The sequence below is a fragment of the Panthera pardus genome, unplaced genomic scaffold (assembly GCF_024362965.1).
Source record: "Panthera pardus isolate Hobbes unplaced genomic scaffold, ASM2436296v1 HiC_scaffold_21, whole genome shotgun sequence".
In the NCBI taxonomy this organism is placed as follows: Eukaryota; Metazoa; Chordata; class Mammalia; order Carnivora; family Felidae; genus Panthera; species Panthera pardus.
In genome coordinates this window covers 3,962,210-3,985,036 of record NW_026526777.1, presented here as the reverse complement: position 1 = coordinate 3,985,036, position 22,827 = coordinate 3,962,210, and the positions used below count along the sequence as shown (strand labels likewise).

General features: G+C 50.6%; 1 long non-coding RNA gene and 1 other non-coding gene across 3 annotated transcripts; one reads left to right on the top strand and one right to left on the bottom strand.

The window, feature by feature from the left end:
- Positions 1 to 12,069: 12,069 nt before the first annotated feature.
- LOC109257236 (uncharacterized) lies at positions 12,070 to 17,915 on the bottom strand. Of its 2 annotated transcripts, none has more exons than XR_008424521.1 (4): positions 17,551 to 17,915; positions 16,734 to 16,946; positions 14,434 to 15,334; positions 12,070 to 13,851 (listed from the first exon to the last, which is right to left on the bottom strand). It is a non-coding gene; the product is annotated as an uncharacterized LOC109257236 (long non-coding RNA). The 2 variants fall into 2 exon arrangements; XR_008424522.1 differs by having other exon boundaries at positions 14,434 to 14,794; positions 17,551 to 17,903.
- Positions 17,916 to 18,223: 308 nt separating this feature from the next.
- TRNAR-UCU (transfer RNA arginine (anticodon UCU)) lies at positions 18,224 to 18,297 on the top strand. The gene has a single exon. It is a non-coding gene; the product is annotated as a tRNA-Arg (tRNA).
- The last annotated feature ends 4,530 nt before the right edge of the window (positions 18,298 to 22,827 follow it).

Below are 22,827 nucleotides of genomic sequence, written 5' to 3'. Positions count from 1 at the left end.
TAACAGCGACTGTTAAAAGGGCAACCATGCTCCAGGTGCTACACGAACTTCTTTCTATTTAGTATTCCTTTTGGTGTTCCTGAACGTTCTGCGCAGCGTGCGTTACCCTGAACGCACAAGTGCAGTCGTGTCTGAGCCTCAGGTGGAGATAAAGCCTGGAGAAGCCAAGTGACTGGCCCAAGAGCACAGAGACTTGGCTGAGAGACCCGGGTTTCGGAACCTGATTTGTCTTACTCCAGAGCCTCTGTGCTTAGCTCCTGGACTTAGCCCGGAGGCTTGTTTCAGAAGAGGTCATGCGAGCTCCCTCCCTGCAGGAAGGAGGAGGCATTGCTTGGTATTAGAGACGAGGCTGACCCGAGAGACAGTAGGAGGACTCGGATGGATCTGGGAGGAGGCAGTGCAAGCGGAGACAGGGCAGGACAACTGGCACACAGAGGGGGATGAGTGCAAGGTATGCATAATCGGGCTGGGCAAGTAGGAGCCGAAACCGGGGACGGTTTCTGTGATAAATTCAGGCCAAAATAAAATCACGCCGTAAATGTGTGTGCCACTATTGCTTCAGCGACGGGCTGATTGATATATTTCAGAGACACAGTAGACACACAGAATCATCTGCGAACAAAAATACATATTTTCGGTTACATGGGTATCTGCAGCTTCGGCAACGAATGTCTCAGCCTCCTTGTCCTTTTTTTCTGTGCCCCAGCAATATTAAATGGCTTGTAATTTCCCAAACACGCTATGCTGTTTCAGGCCTCGGTGCCTTTGCACATACTATTTCCTATACCTGGATTGCCCATCTCATTAAGTGCTGGTGTTTATCTATCCAAACTTTGATTAGGTGCCACCACCTCTGTGAAGTTTTCTAGCCAGAGATAATCACTCCTTGCTAGGTGCTATCAGTATGTGCGATATAAGCCACCCCCCTCCCGTCCCGTCCCAACCCCCACTGTTACGTTGTGGGTTGCCATGGTTTGTCAGTATGTTTTCCTTCGCCAACTGGGAGCTCTTTGAGGGCAGGGATGATAGTTCATGAATCTTGTTATTCTCAGTGCTTAGTGTAGAAACAGGAAAAGAGTAGAACCTCTGTTGATTCTACTGAATTTAGCTGAAGTGATGTATTGATAAACACGTAGGCTTGATAAACCATCTTTTTTCCAGGCGTGTATACATGTATATAACCACATTTCGCCGGCACATCCCCTGCAGTTCTGTATGTGTTCACGAAGACACAATGTGTCCAAAAGAAGGTGAAGGATTCTAATAGGCATGCAACATATTTCCATCCACTTCTTCAAGATACATTTTTGTAATTCTTGGAATTGACTTGAGAGCTTGCCTCATCCTTTTGGGTATATTCAGTTGTGGAAAATTTTCATCCTTGGAGGATAGCTTTTAATTTTGAAAATAGCCGAATGTCTTAGGATCCAAGTCTTATGGATAAGTGGAGGTTCACATCGGGTAATACGAAAACAGGACTTGGCTGGGAAGTCAGACTTCCAGGTTGACTAATATGTTGCTTCCTCAAACAGGAGTTCTAGAAAATTTCTGAGTAGTGGCTCTCTGGTCTATTTGTTAATACAAACAAAATGAAACAAGAGTGTTGTCAATTTCTGCTCACCCCTGGTGGACAGCGGTGCTTGGATATAAGAACACAAAAAACCATATGTCCAAGGAGAGAACTCCCTGATCCTTCCTTGCTTCATTCATTTGTAGTTTCTTGGGTTTTTTACGTCCAACGCGCAATGCTAGTTGAAATCGGGTGTTTTGACCCAGCTGTTTTGCTGCAGTCTATAAAAAAAAAAGATCTGTAAACCCCCAGGTTTTATTTTTCTCAATCATCAAATAGAATGATCGGTAGATGTTTTCACCCCATGTCCAATTTCCACCCAATTTTTGAGCCTCATTTTACGGTGGGGAAAAATGCAAAAGTCAGGGAAAGGAGCGTATCCAAGGATGCAAAATACTCGATAATTAAGACCAGTCTGACAGTAATGGTTTGCTTTTTAGAATCATAAGATAGGAGTGAATGTTAAAAAATGCTATAACAAAATGTCAGTGTTCGGTGCTGGGCTCTTGAGATGAGCAAGTATGAAGCTAACCTTTAAGGAACTCAGAGTCCAGTAGGGAAGATCGGCGTGTAAACACATACTTGCTACACCCTGGGATGAATACTATGGTGCCGTTCCATATGTGGCCCAGCAGAACCCCAGGAGAGGCAGAGAGTACATCTGTGGGAAACCTTAAGGAAGGGCGAGGAGTCGACCAGGTATAAAAAGGACGGAGGCATTAGCAAAAGAGGGGGCGGTGGATGCGAAAGCAGGAAAGCCAGAAGCAGCACGGCCCTCTGTCGCTGGATCGTTCAAGGAATTTATGCCAGAGAGTGTTCCTAATTCTGCAGACGAGGAGCCATCGGAGGGTTTTCAGCGGGGAAATGTCAGCGCCAGATTTGCATTTTAGAGCGATAACTCTGGCAGTGGTGGATGGATGGACTGGAGGGTGCACATCGTTGGGCTCAGAAGCCTGACCCTTGTGGGCACCACAGATACAGCACCGTGACATTGAGTAGGACCCGCTGAGTGTGGGCTTGTCTGATGCTGTGGGCAGGCTGGAGATAACACCCAGGACACTACTGTAGGACCCAGCCGTCCGTACGCTGTGTGGACAGTGCCCTGAAGCACAGCAGCTTGCGGTTGTGTAGAGGGAGGGGTAAGTACGGTGACCAGCTGGCCTGGCCTGCCAGGGACTGAGGCGCCTTCCGGAACTTGCAGTGTCAAGATGGGAAAGTCCTGGACCAACTGAGAAGGGTTGGTCAACAGACCAACCTCAGTGGCACCTGTTACTCGGACCGTCTCCCTAGCAACCAGCTGGGGGGGGGGGGTCATCTTCAGGGCCGACTGGAGGGGAAGAAAAGCCGAGTGAGTTATTTTATATTTTAGGGGAGGGGAGGGGGGGAAGGAGTCGGGGGTAGTGGTGGTTCAGAATAGCTAGGCCAGTGGAACAGAGAAGAGAGAAGAAAGGCTAAGTAGGAGGCAGAGTGTGGAGGCCGGTATCTGCCCAGGACCCCACCTCCGCTCCCTGAGATCCTGGGCTCTCTGCTGGTGGTACAGAACATTGCAGGCTCAAAAGAGCAAGTGTTGCAAAGAGCGAACATGTATATTTAGCTTTTAATTCATGCATGGAGTTCATATATTCATGCACACACTTGTTCACTCGACGTTCACGGAGTGCTTCCTATGTGTCCAACACTTGGCATGTGCTAGATCATTTCGTTCGCACGCACGACTTGTCGGTCGTTATGATTCCCAGTTTACAGATGAGAACGAGGAGGCTCGGGGCATGTGGTAACCTCCTTTGAGCCACACATTAACAGGTAGAGCTGAGATCTTCATGCAGGTGTGGCTCCCAAGTGCCCGCTCATTCCAGCAAGCCCGTATAGCCGCCTGTGAAAAATACCGCAGGGGCCCGGGAGATTCTGGGTCTGCAACTTCACAACGAAGATTGCCCGCCTTGCTATTAACGAGTGTCCCCAGATGGTGCCTAGACCCCGACGGCCCCGAGAAACCACACGCCACAGCCCGTGTCTCCTCGCTGACTCTTGAGCGAACCCTACGTGTCAGTGGCTCGTTAGAATGCAGGTGTGTAAAAAGCAGAAAATACCTGGGTTTTTCAATAAGTGGTCTTCTTGACTCTTCCTCTGCAGTGATCGCTAACCGTGTTTACAAAGCCCCTGTCCTGGCCCTGTCCTGTCTTTCTGACCCCCTGTAGGCTCCTGGCCGCACCGGTTCCCCCCGGCCGGAGTATCTATCTCTAACACCCCCCGACCTCTGCGCTGGCCGCCCCCTCCCGAGCTGGAGCCTTGCCTCTCTGTGCCGTGCGAAACTGCTCCTGCTTGCACACATTAGCCTCCGTGTTACCTCCCCAGAGGGGCCTTCCCGCTGCCTCGTGACCACCTATTGTGTTCGGTTTCCATCTTAATAATGCATCTTTGGTTTGTCTCTGTCCCCCGTGCCGCTTCTTCTGTGGACAGAATCTCCAAGCAGGGAGGAGGCTCTGTCAGTTTGGAGCAAAGTTGTGTTGCCAGCGGCCAAAGGATATCGCACTTGACGATGTCTGGCACATAATAGGTGCTTAAGAAACGCTTGACTAAACGCATGGAAGAGAACGGTCTCACTCATCACGCTGAGAGTCTTTGGTTTTACGCTCTGAGTTTTGCAATCAAGAACTTTTTCCTTCGGCCCAGAGATCTCCCTCTGCCACTTAAAGTGTTTCCTTCTGGTTCGCAGAAAAAGGTATCTCTCCCTCTTCACCAGCCTCTGGAGGCCCGGAGACCGTCCGTCAACCGCCCCTCAACCTCCTGGGTGTCAGCTATGAACGTGGCCTCACTCCTCACCTCCTGCCAGTTCTTTTTTCATTGGAACCTCTTCTCTGATCCTTTTTCCTTAGATACTTGGGTTCCGAACAGGTCCCCGTAGGTGAATGAGGCCATGCCTGATGGCTGCGATTTCAACACGAGAGGCTATTCCTAGCTGTTTTGTAGCTTTTTCTGCTGTTCTTGGTTTCAGACTGTCTCTTTGGCTCATTCCTGGTCACGTGTGGTCCATTTTTGGTCCTAATATCTTGGTCAGCCCTCGAAATCCAGAGCTTGCTATGGTTAGAGCAGTGTTGCCTCCCCAGGCGACACCAGATTTGCCCCCAGATGCCCTGTGGGCGGCTGTCCCCTGGTGCACATATGGACATGTGTCAGGCTGACCACGGCTGCTGCTGCTGCTGCTCCTGTGGCTGAGCCAGAAACGGGGGCAGATGCACTTAGGGTATATTCTCACTCCGTTCCTGGGAGCCCCGGCTAGTGTTGGGACAGACTACGATGGGCCAGGAGTGACTGCGTGTCCTGCTCTAGGAGAGTTAAGCAAGTGCTAGGAGCCGTCCCTGGCTCATTGAAGAGACCGTGCAGGAAGGGCAGAAGCACGGGTTTGGAAGCCGGGCTCGCCTGTGCTTGAGGGTGGACCAGCCGGGCACCTCCTTTCTCTGAGACCAGGGTTTTCATTTGCTAAGCGTTAGACCTACCGTGGACTGTCCTGCCGGCTTGTGGCGAAGGGGGAGGACATTCGTGTGAAGCTCCTAAGAACTCAGTACACGTAAGTTACCTTTCCCTGTGCCCCCTTCACCCCGGAGCAGACGTGTGAGGAGCTTTGTCCACCTGCCTGGCTGGACCGTACATTCTTGGTCGGTGCCCACTGATTCAGTCAAAGTGCTACCTGGAGCGGGATTTTCCCTTTCGGATTCCTTGATGGCGCTTGCCCCGCGCGGCTGTCTCGCCAGCTCTCTGCTGCCCTCGTGTGGCCACCCTGACCCCCGGCCATTCCCGATCCTCTGCTCCCTCGGTGTGGTCGCTTTGCCGTAATGCAGCCTCTTCCCGGCGTCTGGGCCCCAAGTGGCTCCTCTGCCCTCCGTGTTTCAGACACACGCATCAAGCACATCCGAGGCTAATCTCAGCCCTCTGTGGTCGGGTGATGTTATCTCGGTTCTTTCCACATCCCTTCGAGTACGCGGCCCATCTGTAAGAGGCTCTGGGGGGGCCGCGGTGAGGGCTTGTGTGCCAGCAAGGCCTCGTCACCGTGCACGACGGCAGGTTCTCTGACCCACGGGTGCTGAGAGAGCAGTATGTTGCCGGAGGGGGTTTAACCATAGATCTCCCCTCTTTTTTGCCCTTAAATTTGGATCTCTTTAAGTCAGTGAGGGAAAATACAACTACTCTTGCGTTGCCCAGGGTAATGGGGGACCTTGGATAGACCCAGAGCGCCAGGACTATGGCGTGAAGACAAGAAAACAAAGGGTCCGTGGGCTACCGCCTTCGAATCGCGTAGCTTGTCTGGCGAGAGGGACGGAGGGTCCAGGATACAGTAAGTGCGCTGTTCTGTTTGAAAAACTTTGTGGGTGAGACCAAAGGGAGAAATGCATTTGGTGAGCTGGCTCTAAACTAGATTTGAGAGGGTAGGACTTGCATACCAGATACCGAAGAGTCTTATCTTTCTCCCAATGTCAGTGAGAAAAATTTTGTGGCAGGATGTTATGTGATTGAGTCGGTATTTAAAGATTAGTCCTCAGATTCAAAACAACAAAGGTGTTGATTTTTTTCTCCCTCGTCATCTGTAAATTCAGCGCAGTCCCATGCTAAGTCCCAGTATTTTATTTTTATGGGACTTGCCCCATCGATCCTAACATTCCTTTAGAAAAGAAAAATCAAGAATAACCACAATTTTTTTTTAAACACATAGGGTTCGGGAGGTTGGGGAGGTTGGGGAGGTTGGGGAGAGGGTTTTCCAGCTATGCTAAGTGACTTTAAAATTACAGCAATGAAAACATTGAAGTATTTCCCAGGAATATACAAATAGTCTGATGGAATAGGAGAGGGAGCATGGTCACAAACTAATGTGGGAATTTAGTGTATGAAGAATCATACAGTACATCATATACTATGCTTCTAATCAATGACTGAGGGTTGGGTTGTTTTAATGAGTGGTATTAGAATAATCAGTTATCTGTTTGCAAGTTGGGATGGGGTAGGTCGAGCCCTCCCTCACACCGTATACAAAAATAAATTTCAGCTGGATGGAAGTACTGAATTTTATAAACAAACCAAACCGAAGGACATTGCTAAACACAAGAAAAATATGTTTACTCTCGGAGTGGCAAAGACATGCCCAAGCCAGACGAAGAACCCAGACTCCATAAAAGAAAGGACTGACAAGTTTTACTGCTTAGTTTTTCTTAAAAAAAAAAAAGATTAATTGTAGATACCATGAACAAAATTTAAAAGTAAATGACAGACTGGAAACATTTCATTTACAATACATACAGCAAAGTATTACGTGGTAACATGCAAAGTATCTAATAAATACACATAAAAAAGCAAACAATCCAATAGAAAATTAGCAAAGGATATGAGTAGGAATTTTCCGAAGAAATACAGTCATCCAGTAAACATCTGAACAATGGTCAGCTGCATTTGGATTTGGAGAAATACAAGTTAAAGTAACAAAGAGATCTGAGATTGTTAAAAAAGTATCAAAGGCCCGTCAGATTGTTAAAAATTAAAATGATGGATCATATCCAGTGTTGGCAAGTGTTTGGGGAAATAGGCAAATTCATTTATTGTCAGTGAAAATGTAAATTGGTACAGTTGTCTTGGAGATGTTTTGGCAGAATGTATCAAAATTAAAAATTAAAATACTGGCGGTGTCGTTTCCACAAATCTGTGCTGTACGTCTAGTCACACACGAGCGCCGTAATTTATGTGCCTGGATGTGAATCATGCCATCGTTTCCAGTAGTGAAAAATGGCAAACATCCTAAGTACCCATCAATAGTGAATTGGTTAAATAAATTACACTGTGCCCGTACTCTGTAATAACACATAACAGTTAAAAAGAATGAGGTAAATTTATACATACCAACATGGAAAGATAACCAAGATGTATTGTTAGGTGAAAATACCAAGAAAATACGCGTGCTGTTACCCCTTTTGTGTAACGGGAAAGAAGCCTACAGCAACCTACGTGCCTCTGGTCCATTTCATCTACGCGTGAATGTGTGTTTAAGGATATGAATTGCTACCTACTGGCTGTGTGACTTTGGACAAGGTGCTTAACCTCTCAGTACTTTATTTTCTGTGTGTGGCGAGTAGAGCGGATTAAAATAGTACATTTCCCTTAGGGTTGTGTAATGTGAGGCTTAAATAAATGAATCTATTTGAAGTGCTTCGTCTAGAGCCTGGCACATGGTAGCTATCTGATGAGTGATTTTATTATTCAGATACATATGCAGCTTGGAAAACTATGATTTCGGCAGTGGGCGTGAGGTTTAAGGCATACGGGAGGGGGGCTATGATTATTTATGTGATGTAGTTCACTTTTTAAGAGTGAGGGTGTGCTTCTGTGGTGAGCAGATTTTAGGGGCTCACCCGGCTGGCTCACTCAGAAGAGTGTGCAACTCTTGACCCCAGGGTCGCGAGTTCGAGCCCCACGCAGGATGCAAAGATGACGAAAGTAAACAGCACTGTAAAAAATTTATTTGGGAAGCTTCTTCTAAGGAAATCTGTGGAACGATGTCAATAGAAATCCAGGAACGAAATCCAGCAGCTCTGAGCTGGGTTGGCGGCACTGGGACAGAAAGGAGGTGCCGCGGTTGGTGTTGGTTGTGGGGAACGAGAGAGGGAAAGGGCAAGGCCTGCTCTCAGTCTGGGGGTGTGAGTGACTGACCTGGAAAAGGCTGAACCGCGGAAAGCAGTTGCGGAGTAAGGACAGTCTTCATGGGGTGCAGTGTTTGGGGACAGGGGAAGATTAGTTTTGCCGAAGCCGTGTTGAGGTTAAGCTTCTGGGACCCATCTCGTGGGGAATATTCAGGACCCTGCGTGTAGAGACTGGAGCCCTGGAGAAAGTGGACTGTTTCAACACCACCCGGAGGCAGAGCAGCAGAAAAAGCCTCAAGTTCTCAGGTCCCCTTCTAAGACTTCCCTTCTAATTCTTCCACTATAAAAAGAAAGAAGTGTGGTATTCTGGAACAGTCTCCGGGCCAGGAGGACAGAGACCTGTTCTAGCAATTGTTTATTTTCCCCCAGCAAACGTATATTGAGCTGCTAGGACCTGCCAGATAGATGCTGCTCAGACTGACAAGATAGAAGGGGCTGGAGTTCCTCACCGCCCCCTGCCCCCCACCCCGCCTGCCCCGGCAGGACACAGCCCCTCGCGCTCCGTGCTTTAAGAGCCCCGTGTGCAAGGGCGGGAACGGTGCGATGATGGGTGCACTCCAGTCTGCTAGGGCAGTGGTGGACCTCGGGGAAGATGGGGAAGACAGAAAGGGAAGTGACTGGGCTGGTTCTTCAAGGAGGAGGGGCGGCTCCCCAGGCAGATGTGAGAGTGGGGAGAAGGGAAGGGCATTCCAGAAAGAGGAAACAGCACATCCCTGGGCTTATCAGTGTGGAGCCAGAACAGTTTGGGGGTTTTTGTGTTTTTAATTTTACGGAACTATAAGTATTTTGGCATTGTGCAACATGAGGCTGGAGGTGGGTGGGGAATGGTAATAAATGAGGTTGGAAAGAGGGGCAGGAATCAGACTTGTAGATGGCTGTCAGGGTCTTCTCGGGGCTCCAGAGGATCATCAAGGGATTTTGCCTTCCAGAAAGATCACCATTGCTCTGTCGGCCATGTGTCAGATGGGTGGAAGGGGAAGGGGCCACTTGCAGAGAGAAAACTGAGGGGTTATTAACATACTCACATGGGGGCGCCTGGGGGGCTCCGTGGGTTAAGCAACTGACTTTGGCTCAGGTCATGATCTCGCAGTTCGTGGGTTCGAGCCCCGAGTCGGGCTCTGTGCTGACAGCTCGGAGCCTGGAGCCTGCTTCGGGTTCTGTGTCTCCCTCTCTCTCTCAAAAATAAATAAAACATTAGGGTGCCTGGGTGGCTCAGTCGGTTGAGCTTCCGACTTTGGCTCAGGTCATGATCTCACGGTCCGTGAGTTCAAGCCCCACGTTGGGCTCTGTGCTGACAGCTCAGAGCCTGGAGCCTGCTTCGGATTCTGTGTCTCCCTCTCTCTCTGCCCCTCCCCTGCTCACGCTCTGTCTCTGTCTCTTTCTCTCAAAAATAAATAAACATTAAACTAAAAATCAGGGATGCCTGGGCAGCCCAGTCAGTTAAGCATCCAGCTTCTGCTCAGGTCATGATCTCAAAGTCTGTGAGTTCGAGCCCTGCGTTGGAATCTGTGCTGACAGCTCGGAGCCTGGAGCCTGCTTCGGATTCTGTGTGTCCCCCTCTCTCCCCCTACCCTACTTGCACTCTGTTTCTCTCTCTGTCTTTAAATAAATGTTAAAGAAATAAAAAAATAATCAAATACTCGAATAGCCCTGCCTTCGAAGGATGCGCTGTCTGCAGTGGGCCAGAAGCAGCAATGGAGACGGGGGTGCGGGTGGGAGTGGGGGTGTGGGGGTGGGGGTGTGTGCATCTCAGGGCTGCAGAGAGGGAACAGGCTGATCACAGCCGCTGCTGAAATCCTGAGCGTGCACTTGTGCGAAGGCGTCATGGCGGACCCCGCCCTGGATGACCAGCCTGTCTCCCTCATAGTTTCCTCTCAAATTCGTCTTCTCCCTTCAGTTCACTGTGTGTAGCCAGTTCTCTTGCTGGGGTGCAGACCTCTGTGATAACTTACCTTGAAGCCTCCTGGCTGGGCCCTCTCGAAATAACCTACCACATGCATCCAGAGTGATCTATGTGAAATGCACACCAAAACACAGTTCTCGCTTCCTTAAAACCCTTCACGGCCTCTGGCTTCTGCGGGATTATAATTGAAGTCCTTTAACATGACGTACGAAGGTCTCTCCGATCTGGTCTTCCGGCCACGGGCTGTCACCCCCTGCCTGGGACTCCGGGCTTCAGTGACTCCGCATTTCTTGTAGTTTCTCACACAGGAACGAGGGGTGAGGTGTAGCTTTATCACGCTGTCCTCTCTTCTTGGTGCTCCTTTCTTCCTCGGGGTCCCCAACACACATGTGTGCACACACGCACACACGTATGCACATGCTCGCACACATGCCCTGGCCCCGCCTCTCCTTTTGCTTCGGTGAACAACTGTTCTGACTTTGTGCAGCTTACGTCCGTGGCTCGGGCAAACCTCCTCAGACCTTCGGGCCCACGTTGTCCAGTATTGTAGCATGCTGGACGTGTCTCCACAGTTGGGCAGCTTTGTTTTGGGATTCTGTTTGTTTTCTGTCTCTGACCGTGCCCTTATTGAGGACAGATGTGACGTCTTCTGCGTCTTTGCGTTCCCAGTGCCTAGCACGTGTCGTGGCCTATAGCACACATTCGTGGATTTGCAGAATAAATTAATTAATAAGCGAGTAGGTGGATGGTGCTACCATGAAGTAAATTAGGAGGTCATAAAGAGCAGAGGATTTACGAGGAAATGTAAGTTCAGATTTGTACATTTTACCGTCGAAATGCCCGTGAGTCATGTAGGGAGTGTTATGTCTAGGCAGCAGAATATTCCAGTCTGGCCGCAGGTGTGGAAATGGGCATGTTTGGCTCATCACAGCCAGTGCTGTTTCAGATCATTTGGGGAGAAAGGAGAAGAGAAGAGAGGCCACGCATACTTTAGGGCAGTGCCTTCAACCACAACCCACAGAAGAAATCAATTCATTTATTTTCTTGTGACTTAGAACACAAGAGTCTACACAAACACCTGTAGGAGTAACTGGAACGAACATTCCGGAAATGATGCACGCTCTTCTTAGAGGCTGATACGTTCTGCTGTTCTTTCTTGTTCTGTTCTGCCCTATCCTGTCCTGCCATTTCTCTTCTTTTCTACTTAATAATATAAAAATGCTGCTGACAGTCGGGCCAGCGGTCTGATAACCTCTGCTCTTAGGGCCACGGGTATTTAAGAAGGAGGGGGAGGGCCCGGTGAGGGGACAGAGAAGGAGGAGCCAAGGTAGAGGAGGAGAGCCCTTGGGAAGCAGGGAAGTGAATATTCTCGAGAACACAGATGGGTGTGGCCCGAAATGCTGCAGAAAGGTGAAGCGACACTCCTGACCTGACCTGACGACCAGGAAGCGGTTAGGGACCTGAGCAAGAATATTTCGGCACAAGCGAGGCTGAAGTCGCCGAGGAAGGGAGACCTTGAGCCTACGGCCCGGTCTCTGTGAAAATGGAGACTGCAGGCGTGAGGCTCCCTGGGGTTCTCGCCACCTCCCCTCATCTATTCCTTGCGGTGGCCTCCGAAGGCAGGCATTACTTGTGCACATTTTGAAATAAACAGGCAATCCGAGTCTCAGAGAGGTTCATCTAGGTGCTCCTCACCACGCAGTAAGCTGACACACTGGGACTCAAACCTTGCTCAATCCTGCCTTTGAAGTCTGTGTTTTTCCAAGTGGACCACAGCAGTTAGTCTATTTTTGTAATATTGGATAAGTAATTTAATTTCTATGGGCACGAGTTTACTAATCTATGTAATTACAGATGGAGAGGGTTGACAAAAATTATAGACTACAGAAATACACAAAATAAAGAGCAAACATTCACCCACTTAGCATTATCAATTTAATCTCCAAACCAGTTTTTTTTTTTTAATTTATAAAAGTAATAAGATCGCGTGGTAAAAATTCAGCTAAGGCATAAGGTCAAAAATGAAACTTAATTATTTAAAAGTCTTTTTCCATTTTTAGCACTCAGTGATTCCAGGACGAGGCTCCTTGATCCTTTTGGTTGTCCCGTTTCCGGGGACGACTGAAGGCTAAACATACCGTCCCCTTCCCCACACTCTGTATAGAAACCCCCGTTGGGGTGACCCCATGGTAGCAAAAGGAGAGCCTTGAAGTAGAGGTCAGCAAGCCTGGGGCTGGGTGCAGCGCTGTGGAAGACCAGCTGGCTGTCCTTGGGGAAAGCATCTCATTTATCTAGACGTTGGTTTCCTCTGCTTTGACCTTTGGTGACTCAAGAGAGAATGAGCCACTGGGGGGAGACCACGGGCTGGGGGGCTCGCTCACCCTCACTAGGTGCTGCCCTCCATCTAGGGTGCTGCCCTTCCCCCACCCATCCTCCTTGTTGTCCTGTCCCTGGGGCACCTCCCCTCCATCGTAAGGGTAGGGAAGAGACTTGCGGGGAAGGTCCGAGACCGGTGTCGTGGGTGCCCTGTCTCTCAGCAGGTACCATCCGGGGACACCTGCCTGCCTGTGGCAGAGCCCAGCCCCCGCTACTTCCCGGCTGATGACTTTGGGCCAGCCACGGCCTGTCCTTGATCAAGGTTTTTTCTTTTGTAAAAGGAAGATCACGGTCGTCACTCTTTCCACAATCTAGGAGAGTGCTGATGATAAAATGAGATAAATAATTTAAAAAAATTCTTTTATCATCATTATGCCTCTTGCTAATACTGTTTCTTAGACTCTTGACAGACAGCAGGAGGGAGGACCGTGAGAATCCAACTATTTCCTTTGGGAGGAGCCTGAGGGCAACTGACTGGGTTACTCAAAGTCAAAATGCTTCCCCTGAACCCCGTCTTCGGTGTGGGGACAGCTCTGAGAAGGGCCAGTCCTGCGTGGCAGGTGGGCAGTGACCAGCTGCTGGGTAAGGACGAGCTGCAGACCCTCCTGATTTCTCAGAGGCCCCTGTGCGAGGGCGGGTTTGGTCCCTGGGATTGAAACGCTCACGGTCACACGTTTGGTATAAACTGATGTGTGGTAGCAGAACACCTTTCTTCTCTTGCTGCTGTGGAGTTGCTCTACTCTACAAGGTGAACTTGATGTTCCCCTCAAGGCTGCTTCCTGGCTGGACGGGGAGAGGAGCTGTGGTAGAGGCCAGAGACCAAGAAAGCCCCTTTACTCCTAACAGTGGGCATAACTGATGTTCTCCCGCCCCTGGACCTGTGACCAGAGTCATTGATGCTTTAAGGGGCCATCTTCCGACTCTTTGGCCTCTGGCCTAGAATATCTGCCCTCTTAGGGACCACGTCACTGTGGTAACTGAAGATTAAGGAACCTGGTTGCCAGCCCGTCCCCGTGGCCACTCAGTGCCGGGCGATCAACAAGCCCAATCGGGGCCCCCAGTTTTAAAGCCAGTAGCGCATGGAGCACGGAGTCCCAGGCAGGTAAAGCAGACACAGGTGTGTGGGACGGCATGGAGCTCCTTGGACTTCTGGATGTGGTCATGGTGGAGAGAAGGACCAGCAGGTCATTCTGGACAGGAATCTGGCACCGTATGGATGGGCTGTAAGGAGACTCAGAAGAACAGGTACCGTAGACCGAAGATTTAGGAAGCGGCAGAGATCTGGGCAGTGGGGGAAAGGGAAGAAGCCTGGAGCCCGAAATCTAGAGGAAAGGAAGAGAGGGCCTGATGGTGAAGGAGGGAACATGTCAAGACTTCAGAGCAAGCGACGAGAGCACAGTGAGCAAGTGCGACATTGGAGGAGATCGGAGGCCTGGGGAGCAGACAGCCTCGTGGCTGGTGGCGCGGGTAACAGGGACAGCAGCAGCGGGCTGAGCGTGCTGGAGGCCAGGAGTGGGGAGTGTGGACAGTAGTGTTTGGAACAGATGGACCCCAGATGAGAACAGGTGGGGGTGTGGCCAAGAAACGGGGCACGCCACAGAGTAGACCCAGTGGGGGAAAGATTGGAGAGTGCCAAGTGCACACGGCAAGTGGGGAGAAAGGGCATGGACAGGAGTGTGCAGAGGTACGGACAGAGTGGGAGGGGCATGTAAGTCAGGACGTGACTAAGGGTGATGTGCCCTGAAGAAGACGAGAAATGGAGGCGACAGCAAGAAGACACCGTAAGAAGACAGGACCGGGGAGTTGGTACTGAACACATGAGAATCGTAGCTTAGGGTCAGAACCGCAGGCGTAGAGAGAGCAGAGGAGGAACGAGGGGTAGGTAGCCCCGGGAAGTAACTCACCTTTGGGAAATTGGGGCGAAGCAGAGAGAACGTCTCCCTCCAAATTCCCAGAAAGAGCTGGTGGGAACTGATGGCCCGCTGCCTGTCTGTTCATTAAATGCTGCTGGCTTCCTCGTGCTTCTTGACCGAAGAGAGAATTTATATCCTTGGAACACACTGTCTAGAATTCTCTACGGTTTCCTGGATTCCATCTCCGGATTCTTCACCATTCCTCAGACTCCCTTGAGGGTGGACCTCTGTGTGGACTCCTCTGACCTTGACTCGTCCCTGGAGGTACAGTCCATTGTCCGGACAGCCTGGGTCCAGGTCTCCCCCTGGGGAGTCTTGAGAATAACCCATTGTGCTGGGCTAGACTTGGAATCTAGGATGTGATGATTCAGGTAGAATTTGCCCTTATTTGTCCTCTTTTGGCTTGATTCTCAGGCCCACTAATTACCTGGATCATTGCACTTCTTCCCTCTTAGAGGAAGCTCTGACTTCTCAGAGCTCCTTTGCGGCCTCCCTGGAAGGTGCTTAGCAGAGGGGTGAAGGGGGCTAAAATAGGGAGGTTGCTGAAGTAGGGACATACCACTTTTAGAGGATGTGCCCACCGTGGATGTGAAGGAATAGGTTTGGGACAGAGCAGGCACAGCAAGATGAGGCTGTCATGGGTAAGGGCTGTATGGTCCAAACGTCTATTTCACTGTCTCATTCCATCTGAATCCCTTAGCATTTAAAATACAGGCTGATGGGTACAGGCACCCTAGGGAAGCTGTGAGCAAGACCACAGTAGGGTGTAGGATTTAATTGTATTTGTTCCTGGGCCAATGGGAGATTTTTTTCTTTTTTCTTTTGGCGTTTATCGTATTGTATCCCAGCAACACTTTATGAATGAAATAATGTATGAGCATCACCGGTGTGTCTGTGGGGTCAAAGAGTGGTATTCAGTTAGAGGCGTGAGTAATGTTTGAGTCATGGATCTTTGGAGAATTAAATCAGTGCGAAACATTTTTTGGAAAAGGAATGGACTCATGTTCTCAAGGGTCTGCATAAACACAAATGGTGTACCTAGGTTAAAAGAAGACGTACTGTCCTCAATCATTGGGAATGACTTAACTTCACCTTTCCTGCCTCGTTACAAGCACGGCTTTCTTGGATGGTTTCCCTCCTCATTTTTAAATTAAAAATCCAGTTTGGAGACATTATTCACACTTATCAAGAAGCTTTATCTGATTTATGGATGATAAAGTGAAGCTAGATAAGTCAGAGATGTCCCTTATTTGAGAAAAACCTTGGACAGTCCAGAGGATTTTTGTTGATACAGATTGTGAGGAGAAGGGGTCCTGGGAAGGGGGTTTTGCTAGAATGGGGAGATTGCTGTGGGGGCGAGGGAAAGAAAGATAAAGGAAGGTTATTCAAGAGGCAGGAGGCAACTCAGGCACCAGAGGCAAGACTTGTGACTCATGGGACTGAGGCAGGAAGGGGACGACACCTTGCTCTATGAGGTCACAGCTAATCTTTATCCATGGCACTTATCATTGCCCCCAACTTACCCTGGGGAAGTGGAAGGCTGTGAAGTTCATTTCCACAGGGATTTGGGGCAAGTCAGCTGCAGTTTGCTACTGCAGCTGAATCTTGGAAAACTTGACACCTTATTCAGTGGGCCATAAGACGGATTTTGGCTTTTCTCCTGTACATCTTTCAGAATAGTTCCTATGCTGCCATTTGCCCACAGGGTCCTTGAGGGCGGGACCGTGCCATTATTTTCCCTCATCGTGGTATCCCCAGCACCAAGCAAGAGCATTGCACGCAATGAATGAGGCCCTTGGAAAGTGCTGGGGAGCTGGGACTGTTCATTCAGGGTGTGGAGAACACGTGGCCTCTTCAGAGGCAACGGACCTTTGGGCAAAGCTCGGGACGGGCAGATTAGGGTATAGGACGCCATCTTTATGAAGAGTGGGGGGTGTGGGTCTGTGCCTAAGAGAACTTTGGTGGAGCCTGATGGGAAATGTCCTGAGGACCTGTTTTGCATTCGCGTGGTTCCTGGCTGGCTTGGGAGGTTGAGCTTCCCTCTACAGGCACCCGAGGCTTCCTGACTAGCCCTTTGACTGGCATCTTGTCACTGGTCAACCCAAGTATTGTGATAGCTGGCCAGCTTTGAGTTCTGCGTGTCATGTTCTTGGAGTAGTCTAGGGTAGGTGTATTAAGAAAGGCCTGTTCTCTGCCTCTAGGTCCTGGGGGCGGGGAAGGCAAGCTTGGTTGGGTGGCTGGCTCTTCCCAGGTGTTGGTCTTCTCCTGGCCCCCTGACCTGGCTGACTCACCTTGGTCCCATGCTTGCCCAGGTCTCCTCCTTGGGGCTGTGTGAACTGAACGGCCAGGGGAGGGTGAGTCTTAGAGTTCTCAGGGCCCTCCGAGATCTTCCCGTCCAAGAACGTTGTGTTGTCACATCGTCCTTCACTTGACCATCAGCCGGCCTCGCGGGTTAGAAAGAATGGCCTTAGACTGTGATGGGAGTCAGTCGATGGTGTCGAGTGCTGGAAATAGACGCACACACAGAGGGAAGGTGGGGGAGTCAGCTCTCTGCTTGTATTGTAACCTTTTAAGTGGGAGTGGGGTGGGGAACACCGAGTCGGTCTTTAAATCATTGCATTGCCATTGGGAGCACGGAGGGCAACTGTCCCCTGAATGTGTCTGGCAGTCAAACGAGAGAAAAAGGGCAGAAGCTGAGGTGGGAACGACTTGGATTAGACATTCAGAAGAACCAGCCCCGGGGTGGGGGGGACACTGTGACCAACAGTGATTAGCAACTGTAGCCTCCCAAGGAGGCTTTTAAAACTAGGAACTGTTTTCCTGGATCTGGGCTGGGTGTGGAGGTCTTTGTGTGTGGTTACGGAGGGCCGGCCCGTTTGATTGTCCTCGGATGCCTCTGGCAAGCCCAGCAGCTGAGAAAGCCCCAATCTTTAAATCCGGGGGTCCTGGGAAGAGAGGAGGGCAGACTGGGAGCTAGGGAAGGTGGGGGAGGGGAGCAGGTAGGTGATCGCCGAGGGCTGTGTGAGGACCATCTGTATTTCATCAGGGAGCTGCCACTCTCACCCTCCTCTCTCTCTCTGTCACACACACACATACACACACACTCACCACACTTCCGTCTCTTCCTCATCCATAATTCCAGGGGAGATGCTGAAGGCATAGCACCTCAGACCCTGGCTATCTCTTCCCCGGCTTGACGGGTTGACGGGTGCGGCTCTGAGGGCTGAGAGCTGGACCCGTGTCCCGGAGCCCGGCTTCCCCGCCTGGTGCTGCCTCCGCCTTCACACTGTCTCTTTACGGGAGCAGGTCCTTTGTCTCGGGAAAGGAGGGCTTCCCTGGATCCCCCAGCTCTGCCCAGCCCCTGTCTGAGAGCATCCGGGTGGGATGAAACCACAGCGAGGGAGAGGGGTGGCGGTAGACCTGGTCCCTGGTTCCCTGGCTGGGCTGGGTGAGCTTTGCCTAATTAGCATGAGAATAGAGAGCCTTTCCTGCCTCCTCCCTGGGGATGGAGAGGAAGGGGCCCAGGCTCCAGCTCCATCCTGCCCCATCAGAGCTTCTGGGACTGAAAACGACTGCCGCCCCGGTCCTCCAGTCCTCCGAGGACCCAGGACCCACGGTACTGGGAAAAGCTTTGACGGAGCCTGCGGGTGGATCTCCACTCCAGATTTTCCAGCTGTCCCTGCCCCCCCACCGCTCGAGAGAGCAGGATGCCCGAGATGGCTGGTGATGCAGAAGGTATGTGCTTTTTCAGTTCTGGTGCTGATGCTGTGTGTGTGGTGAGGTCTCTGTGGCGCAATGGACGAGCGCGCTGGACTTCTAATCCAGAGGTTCCGGGTTCGAGTCCCGGCAGAGATGGTCACCTGGCAGGTGCCTCTTTTATTTTGCGTGCTGTCACGCTAGGTTGATAATTACATTTATCTCTCCCTGGAGGCTCTGGGGAAGAGAAAGGAAACCTCTTTCCTTGGGAATCGTGGACCTCCTCTCCTTTTCCCTTCCCTCCCTCTTCATGCTTTCTCTGTTCCTCCCTTACGGATTTTCATTGTCTAGCGGAGGCTCAGATGTCTGCTGCTTCTCTCTGCTCGGCCCGACTGACACAGCCGTTGAATCCTTTGCCTCCTAGGACCATCCGCTGGCATGCAGGGACCAGGGTGCCAGGGCACAGGTTCGGGGACCACTGCGGTTCCCTCCTTCTCGTCTGAGAACTCGAACAGGCAGACTGACCCATATGCCCCTGAGGAAGCGTCCAGCTGTCCTCGACGGTAAGGGTCCCCTTGACTGGGGTGGCTCAGGGGGCAGGTGGGGTCATGCACAGGACAATTTATTCACCATCATTGTCATTCCTGGAGCTTTCCGTGCTAAAGCTCTTCACCCACTTTCTGGTCTACAAGGTGAGATGTGGTCATCGCTCTGTCTTCGTGGAGTAAACTGCACAGCAGCACACGGATTATCCGTGGCAGATGGACTTGTCCGGGAAACTCCGAGGTGTCCCGCGCCTGGGGAAAAGGTTGGTAGCCTTTTCTGTCTGCAGGGCAGACTCTGAGGGTGGCGTGTGGGTGTTATTTCCGGAACTCCCCGTCGCCATCAGGACATCTCAGCCCTCCTCGTCCTCCTTTCCCTTCTGCTCTCCCGCCCTGCCTCATCTCATGGCCACATTCAGCAAGGCTGGGAGCTTGGGTTTCTACTCTGGGCTGGGCGGGCTCTCTCCCCCTGGCGTACTGCAGCTCCAGCCTGTTAGTTAGAGCGAGCCGCCCGTGCTTGGACGTGACCTCCACCCCAGCTGAACCCAGGAAACCTGAGACACACCACACAGCTCTCCTCCCTCTGCTGGGGTGGGGAGTCAGTATCTCTCCTACGTGGGGCTCTGCACGGGCATCCAGCGGACGCAGCCCTGCACTCAGGCTCCAGGAAGCTGGCGCGGGGTGAGGGGGCCAGTCCACACAGGGTGCCGCCAAACCATGCCAAGAGGTGGGAGATGATAGGGCAGATAGGAGGACTCTGACGGGAGCCTTTAGGACACCTGCACGTCTGCAGCAAATTGAAAGTCCTGAACTTCATTTGAAGTGGGATAGTGCTTTACAGGAACTTAGAATTCTCGCAGGAAGAGCCCACAAGGCTTTACCCTTCTGAGTCCTCTTGGAAGAACACCAGCTCAGGTATTTACTACCTCCAACAGCCCCACGGACGTGCCCTTCGGAGGATACCAGTGTGGACCAGAAATTCCTGGGCAGACCCTTCTGGAGTCTTTCTTTATTGTTAGCCCTGCTCATCCTAGATATTTTTGCTTTAAGCTCTGAGGGGAAAAATTATTGCGTGGGGGATGAGGTGGGGAGGGAGTTTGGCAAAGGGGCCCATGTCACCTTTTTCACCCACGTCCAGAATATTATGTCACCCGGGGTCCCCTTCATCGTTCTGTTGGAACGTGGCTGGTCCACCATAAGAAGTAGGAAGGTTGTCGCTCTATCACTGTTCAAAGTCGGGGCAACGGTGCACATGCATTATGGCCGGTTCCAAGGCTTGCTCCGTTCTAGAGGTTTGCTAGGAATAAAGGCTTCATGAAATTGTGGGGGTGAGGGCTTAGGGGTGGAAACGGGGAGGGGACGTGTGCCCAAGTGGGCACTGGATTGAGATTTGTTCAAATGTTTGATCAGGGTGCAATGTAGCCCCAGCCCCTCAGGTGAGGCTCGATACCAGTGAGGACTGAAGCCTGTGGACAGCCCCCAAACATGATGTTAACCAGCCATTTCCATTTCCTACCTGGGAATTAGAAGATCTTGGTTGCAGAACACCTCTCTGAACTTGAACTGCTGATTTATAGTGACAAGGTTGCTTTATGTGTCCTCCAGATGGCAAACTGAATGAGAAAGTCCACGGTACGACTCTGCACAAATATATAGCCTATGTCACTTCTGGGCTTGCTTTCTGTCTCCCCTTGGCGTGCGGAAAGCGTGCCTGGCTTCAGAGTAGGGAAAGGTCAGGGTCTCAATGGTCAGCCCCTGTCCAGAACATCCAGGGTGGCGGTGAGCCATCATCTGGGGCCGACATTGACTTGCGCTCCCCAAGAAAGAGGATAGATTGGACCTTTGTGCAGGTGGGGTCCCTCAGAGAGCAACCGTTCTCTCTGTGCCTTAGCTGGGAGCTTCATGTCAGCCGGGTAGGTAGAGGTACCTGCTAGCTCCACTGCTCAAGGGAACTAGAAGCTTCCACTTACTCACACATCACCCAGCCTTCAGCTACCTCAGTCTCTGAGGAAGGGGTATCCTGGGAACTTGAAGAAGGGTATCATAAGGACTGGGGGGCAAGACTTTTCACTTTGGTAGAAGTTTCTTTATGTGTGATAACAGCTTTTTCTGAATAGGTGGGGGATGACTTCTGATTTATGAATATCATAATGGCTGTATTGTAAAGAGCCTCAGACTCTACAGTAGAAATAGGTGGTTTCTTTGAAAGTCACTTTCCTGGAGGACTCAAATGCTTCAGAGGTGCTGGGGGTGGTCATTAATTACAGAGTATGTGGGCAAGATGTGTCTTATTTATTATTGTATTCTCAGTGCCTGAAATATGGTAGGCATTTGATGGATATATTTAAAGAATTAATGCTGATTTAGATTGGCTATAAATTATGTAGATGGGAGAGAAAGAAATGTAGCTTCAGGGATCAGGGGCACAAGCAGTATCTTCATGCATGAATTCATTAACTTTACAAATATTCATCAAGCTCCCGTGTCGTGCCACTTCCCATGACCCACCAGGATCCACATTAGCACTGCCTGCTTCCCGCATGGAGTGCGTGTTCCCATGGCAGAGATGAGGGTTGGGTGAGCGAATATTACTATGATAGAATTGTAGGTCAATGTACCTGCTGGAAGAACCTAACTGATGATAGAAGGTAGAGTGATGTGAGGCGTGGTGGCCACGGAAGACTTTCGCAGGAGGTGACATTGAATGAAGAATGAGTGAAACCAGAGCGATCAACTAGACCAGAGAATGGGCGGTCCAAACAGAGAAAGAGCCACAGCAGAGACCCTTAGGGGGGCGCCAGCTGGATGGCTTTGGAGGAAAGCACCGAGGTCAGTGGCTGGAGCGGAGGGAGAGGTGGGGAGGTTGGCTCAGGGTTGCCTATGGGGCATGTCATAGAGGGTGAGGTTCTCAGCCCTGTCACGTCCAACTCTGCCTTGCATAGCACACCTGGTATTTGCTCACTTCTTTACTTTCCTGGGACGAAATTCATAGGTAGCGTAACCTTCCTGCGCACAATATTAAGTCAGTTTAATGTCTTTATAATATAAGACAAAAATGAAAGGAGAGAAATGTACAATAAGTGATACGTACAGCACACTGGCAGTCTTACACTTACACGAAGAATCGCCTGTGGTACGACAGCTATCACGTATTCGCAGACCAATGCAGGCACGCCTCGTGGCTGACTTAGGCATCACGAGGGATGTCACGTACCAGCAGTGTTGTGGCTTTTCAAACTGGTGAGCACTGCTGATAAATTTGTGATCAAGATAAATTCAATCTCCTGGCAAAGATTGCAGCATTTTGCATTCAGGCATAATTGAGGACGCTTTAAACCATGCAGAAAGCTCTCTGCATTTGTATGTAAAAGCAAGTGAAATTCTAGACCCAGATACCATCAGCCAGCTTTCCAGCAGGTCTTCCAGAAGAACCTCGCCACAGGAGGCGAATCTCCATTGTGTGAGGTGCACCTGCCCATCACAGGACGCGGGGCCCCAGGGGCCCTTTCCCCTACAGCTAGTTGTGGTGCCCGGTTGTTACCAGAAGTTACAGCAGATTCTCAAGACACTTCCTCAGGGCAATTCCAGACGTCAGGCTTGTAGTTCAGGCTCTCCTTTGTGTTAATGAGAATCATCAGTGGGGTTGAGCAGTTGAGTGCAGGGATCTGGTTTCCATGTTACAAGGCTAATTTTGGCTGTTGATGGAGACTAGTGTGGTTGGGGACAGGGGCGTGTTTGCAGGTCTGCTGGAGGCAAAGCCTTCTGGAAGCAGGGAGGCGTGGCGCTGTGGTTCCCAAGTGCTGGTGCCCGTTGCACCAGCGGAGGAGGGTTTTGGAACAATATCCACCTACAAAAGTGATTTATCAGCTTTGGAGAGCCGAGCGGGCCTGGATCACTTACATTTTGCCTGAGAACTAATTACTTTTATTTATTGCCATTACAACGGTTGTCACCTACTAGCAAAAATGTTCGTTTTGTTTGTGTTTAAAAGGCATAGCAAATGGAACTTCCTCCCCCAAACATTATTTCGGTGTTTACGTCCTTAGCGATTTCTGTAAATTACAATGGAACAGGATGTCTTTCAACTTCTCAGTGTCCTCCTTAGCAGGTGGATCTCTATGCCTCTGTGATGATAATGCTGTTCCAC